Source organism: Peromyscus maniculatus, chromosome 8, assembly GCF_049852395.1.
Source record: "Peromyscus maniculatus bairdii isolate BWxNUB_F1_BW_parent chromosome 8, HU_Pman_BW_mat_3.1, whole genome shotgun sequence".
Taxonomy (NCBI): domain Eukaryota; kingdom Metazoa; phylum Chordata; class Mammalia; order Rodentia; family Cricetidae; genus Peromyscus; species Peromyscus maniculatus.
In genome coordinates this window covers 54,632,163-54,638,162 of record NC_134859.1, presented here as the reverse complement: position 1 = coordinate 54,638,162, position 6,000 = coordinate 54,632,163, and positions in this window count along the sequence as shown.

Below are 6,000 nucleotides of genomic sequence, written 5' to 3'. Positions count from 1 at the left end.
ATATTGTGCATGTCCCTCCCCACTGCAGCAGCCTTCTGGTCTCTATGCTTGAGTGCCCTCGTCCACTTACCCCGCCCACCTTCCTCTGCCCAGCTAACATTCATCCTTCAGCATTTGGTTCAGCTCTCTTCTAGGAAGCCTGGCCTGACTACCCCACCCACGCTGAGTCAGGTCATCTGCCCAGGGCTCTCCTGGTTACCTGTACTTTCCTTTCAAGACTCTTATCATAGTCTGAAACTACTTTTGTGTGTTTATGGATTGAGTATCAAGTTCCCTGCTGCGCTGTAAAGTATAGACGTGTCTAGATTTGTCTTACCAATGAGTGAATTCTGAAAACAATTGTCATCCACTGCCCCTTCTGTGGATTCTGAGTGCCCATAAATGTACTGGGCACTGTAATTAACCCTGGGGATATACTGGTAGACAAGACAGATAAGGACACTGTGCTCATCTGGTTTTTTTTCTACCAGAAATAAAGGAGGAAGCAGGGCAATAAAGCCATAAACTGCTGCTTGTTTTGAAGGCAATGAAACAAGGTAATGTATAAGGTTGGGTCCAATCTCCAGTGAGATCGGGGAGACTTTCTGAGCAACTGACTGTTAATGAGTCAGTCATGAGGGAATCATATAAGTAAGGAGAGCAAGAGCAAAGGCCCAGTGTTGATCACCTCTTTGGAATTCAGTCATCGATTTGAAGCAGGATTGTGTTTGTTTTGTTTTCTTTTGTTTACTTTCTTTTGAGACATAGTCATGTTTCGTGGGTCAGGGCAGGCTAAACTTCATGACTCTCCTGCTTCCAAGTGCTAGAGTTACAGGTATGAACCACCATGCCTGGTTTTTTTTGGTGTTTTTGAGACAGGATCTTACCATGGCTGGCTGGCCAGGAACTCGTTATGTGGAGTAAGATGGCCCCAAATTTACCACAACACTCTCGCCATTTGCCTTTCTGGTGCTGGGATTACAGGCTCAAGCCATCAGCAAAAAGGGATTTCCTTGTTACCAATGTTGATACTAGGAGCTAGGAAGTCTTTGCTGTTGTGGGTGGTATCGTATATTTAACTGCATCCTGAGATCTAATGATGTTAGTGGGATTAGATGTCACCAGACCCCTCTGCCACACCTCAGGATGTGGTGGCTCACACCTTTATTGTTTCATCTTGGGAGGCAGAGGTGCCAACTGTGGCACACTCCAGCTATCCATCCGAGTTCTTGTGTTCTTTTAGTCAGTGGTTTCCTTCAGGTATACCAGAGGGAGGGGGGTGAAAAGCACAGTGATACTCACTGGTGACAGAGTTTGTTAGCTGGATAGAGGAAGGTGAGTGGGACAAATGGATTGGAATACCCAAGAGAACAGAGAGGCGCTTTGGTAGTACAGAGCGTGCATAGCATGTTTTAGAGACAGAAAGTCAAAGAACAAAACAAACTAACTAAAAACTTTAGAAAAACTAATAGAAGGGCTGGGGATGTAGCCAAGGAGGATCTCTGTGAATTCAGGGCCAGCCTGGGCTACATTGCAAATTCCAGACCAGCCAGGACTATATAATCTCAATAAATAAATAAATAAATATTTAAATAAATAAATAAAGTCACCAGGTGGTGGCGGTGCACGCCTTTAATCCCAGCACTTGGGAGGCAGAGGCAGGCAGATGTCTGTGAGTCTGAGGCCAGCCTGTTATACAGAGCAAGTTCCAGGACAGCCAGGGCTGCACAGAGAAACCCTATCTCTGAAAAAAAAAAAACAAAAAAAAAAACAAAAAACTACTGCTCTAGTGTTACCAGTGAACATCACTGTGGATTTTTTTCCCTCTCTCTCTAGTAAACAGTTAAATGCAAGAACCCAGAATTCAAATGGATGGGTGGCGGGAATGAACCACAGTTGGAGGTTCTGTCAAAGGCAGGAGGGACTGGAGAATGGCTTTGTGCTCTCCCAGGGGATCCAGGTTTGAATCCAGCATTCACGTGGTGGCTCACGACTGTCAATAATTCCAGTTCCAGGGGATCTGAAGCCTTCTTTTGGCTCCTGAGGCCACTGAATGCACGTGCCGCACAGACATACATGCAGCCAAAACATCCGTGCACATTAAAAAATAAATAAAATAAAAAGCCAGGGGTGGTGGTACATGCTTTTGATCTATCTTTGCACTCAGGAAGATGGACCTCTGTAATTTCAAGGCTAGCAAGGGCTACATAGTAGGACTCTGTCTTTAAAAATAGAAATCTTGCTGGGTGGTGGTGGTGCACCCCTTTGGTTCCACACTCAAGAGGCAGAGGCAGGTGGATCTCTATTAGTTGAAGGCCAGCCTGGTCTACAGAGCAAGTTCCAGGACAGCCAGGTCTACAAAGAGAAACCATATCTCAGGGGAAAAAAAAAAAGGAAGGAAGGAAGGGAGGGAGGGAGGGAGGAAGGAAGGAAGGAAGGAAGGAAGGAAGGAAGGAAGGAAGGAAGGAAGGAAGGAAGGAAGGAAGGAAGAAAACCCAGAAGAGGTGCTGGATCTGTAGTCCAGTTGGTAGACGCTTGCCTAGCATGTGTGATGACCTTGATTCAGTCTCATATAAACCAGGTGTGATGTCACACACCTGTAATCCAGCACTGAGGTAGTTGAAGTAAGAGAATCGGCCTGAGTTTGAGGCCAGTCTGGGCTACATTGCAAAACCCTGACTCAAAAACAGAAAAAGAAGGGGTCAATGCCATGATATAATGGGTAGAAGCCCTTGCCACACAAGCCTGATGACCTGAGTTAGAGGCACGTGAAGGTAGCAGGGCCGGGGATAACCTCCTCCATAATGTTGCCCTCTGACATCCACAGGCACATTGTGCCATGCCTGTGCACACCTGTGTGCGTATGGGCTCCAGTGTGTGTGTGTGTGGGTGTGTGAGTGTGTGTGTGTACATGCGAGTGCACATGCAGATGCAGGCACATAAACACAAACTAATAATAAAGCTTAATAAATAGAAAAGAAACTAAATAAAATTGATAGACCATTAGAACCAGCAGGTGTATTCAGCAAGGTTGCGATACAAGATCAACCTACCAAACCCAAAAATAAATCACTAAGACTTTATTGAAAACTTTCAGATTTTATTTATTTTATGTGTGTAAGCATTTTGTCTCCATGTATACACCACATATACCACGTGCTTGTGTCATGCCCAAGGAGGTCTGAAGAGGGCATCAGATCCTCTGGAGCTGGAGTTTCCAATGTCTGGGAGCCGCCGTGTGGGTGTCCGGAACCAAACCCAGGTCCTCAGCAAGAACAGCCAGTGCTCTTAACTGCTGAGCCATCTCTCCAGCCCCGAATCACTAATATTTTAATATATCAACAGTAACCAACTAGAAAACAGGACAACAGTATAAAAGAAAAAAAAATTTTTTTCTGGTTTTTTGTTGTTGTTGTTGTTGTTGTTCTATTTTTAGATAGGGTCTTATTTAGGCCAGGCTGCTAAAGTTTTGTTGGTTCATTTGTTGTTTTGTTTGTTTGGTTTTTTTGAGACAGGGTTTCTCTGTGTAACATCACTGGCTATCCTAGAACTCTCTTTGTAGACCAGGCTGGCCTCGAACTTGCAGAGATCCACCTGCCTCTGGCACCGGAGTTCGAGGAAAGCAAGCACTCTTAACTGAGTCACTGATCTAGCCCTATGGTTTTTGGGGCAGGGTCTTTTTTTTTTTTTTTTTTTTGTCTTTTTTTTTTTTTTTTTTTTTTTTTTTGAGACAGGGTTTCTCTGTGTAGCTTTGCACCTTTCCCGGAACTTACTTGGTAGCCCAGGCTGGCCTCGAACTCACAGAGATCCACCTATCTCTGCCTCCCGAGTGCTGGGATTAAAGGTGTGCGCCGCCGCCACCACTGCCCGGCCGGGGCAGGGTCTTACTAGTCTATTCAGACAAGCCTGGAACTCATAGCCTCCCAAATGTGGAATTATAGGCACGTACCACCACACCCATCAAAACTGACCTCTAACTCATTATGTAGCCAAAAATGGCCTTGAATTCCGTATCCTTCCGTCTCTATTGTTAACTGCTGAGATTTCATGAATGGGCCACCACACACAGCTTTATGTGGTACTGGGAATCAAACCCAGGGCTTCAAAAATGATGGACAATAACTCTACCAACTGAAGTAATACCTAGCCCTCTTGGAGTGTGTGTGTGTGTGTGTGTGTGTGTGTGTGTGTGTGTGTGTGTGTGTACCCTCAGGAGAGCTGGTTAATTTATGGGCTTTGTTTGTTTGTTTGTTTTTCCCAACTTGACCTAAACCAGAGTTATCTGGAAAGAGTGAATCTTAACTGAGGGTTGCCTGCATCAGACTGTCCATTGGCAGGTCTCTGGGGGCATTTTCTGGATGAGTAACTGGTGTAGGAGGGCACAGCCCACTGTGAGCAGGACCACACCTGGCAGCTGGCCCTGGGTGCTATAAGAAAACAAGCTGAGCAAGCCAGGGGGCAAGGCAGCTAACAGCATTTCTCCAGGGCCTCTCTTCCAGCCCCTGTCCCGGTGTCTCTCGGTGATGGACTGTGAAGCCAAACGAGCCTCTCCTCCTTCAAGGTGCTGTAGTCGGGATTAGCACAGCATCAGAGGAAGAAAATGCTAGAACGGTTAGAGTTTGGGTTGGGTTTTGGTGTTTTGTTAGGGTTTTTGTTTGTTTGTTTGCTTGCTTGCTTGCTTGCTTGAGACAGCTTCTCAAACTGTAACTCAGGCTAGCCTAGAACTATGTAAGCCAGGCTAGCCTCAAACTCTCAGTGATCCTCCTGCCTCAGCTTCCCAAGTGTTTGGATTACAGCCATGAGCCGTCATGCAAGTTCCAAGTCAGTCTCCGGGAAATAGTGAACCAAAGACCAGCCTGAGCCACAAAGCAAGACCCTGTTTTAAGAAAAACAAGGCCTGGAGAGATGGTTCAGCAGTTAAGAGCACTGGCTGCTCTTCCAGAGGTCCTGAGTTCAATTCCCAGCAGCTACATGGTGGCTCACAACCATCTGTAATGAGATCCGGTGCCCTCTTCTGGTGTGTAGGCATATAGAATGCTGTATACATGATAAATAGATAAATCTTTAAAGAAAGAAAAGAAAAGAAAAAGAAAAAAGAAAAACAAAGGTGTGGACATAGCTCACGGGTAGAGCGCGTACTAGTATGTGCAAGGCCTTGGGTCTGAGCCCCAGCACCTTCTCCCCACAAAAGGGTGTTTATGCTGTTACTAACGAGTGTTACTAACAAGAGAAAACTGTAGGGAGATACCACCTTCCCTAGGTGCTTTTGGGGATTTTTGTTGTTGTTGTTGTTTTTGATTTTTTTGAGACAGGGTTTCGCTGTGTAGCCCTGGCTGTTCTGGAACTCACTCTGTAGACCAGGCTGGCCTCAGACTCACAGAGATCCAGCTGCCTATGCTGGAATTAAAGGCGTGTACCACCCCACCCCCACCTCCAGCTAGGGATTTTTTTTTTTTTTTTAAGATCTCACTAGGTATCTCTGAGTGCCTAAAAATAGCTTTGTAGCCCAGGCTGGCCTCAAACTCAGAGATCCACCAGCCTCTGCCTCCCAAGCACTGGGATTAAAGGTGTGCGCCACCAGGCCTGGCTTATACTGTGGCTCTAAATATTAGAAATATGAGGGCTGGAGAGATGGCTCAGTGGTTAAGAACATGTATTGTTCTTGCAGGGGACCCGAGTTCAATTCCCACATCAGGCAGCTTACAACTGCTTGTAACTCCAGCTTCAGGGGATGGCCCTAATCTTAGATACATGCACATATACGGACAAACATACATGTACACATAAATAAATAATAATAATAAAATATTATGAAAAAAGAAATATGAACAATTTCTCATTTATTTGATTAAATTTTTATGAAGTCCTTTTTGACTAAAGCCTGTAAAAGTCTGACCACATGACAGCCGTAAGGATGTGAAGAAACAAACTCACACCGTGCTGTAGGGATGGGGAGTGGTCCAGCCGCTTTGCAAACAGCTGGGAATTTTCCTAGGGTTGCACATGTGTCTATCACAAACT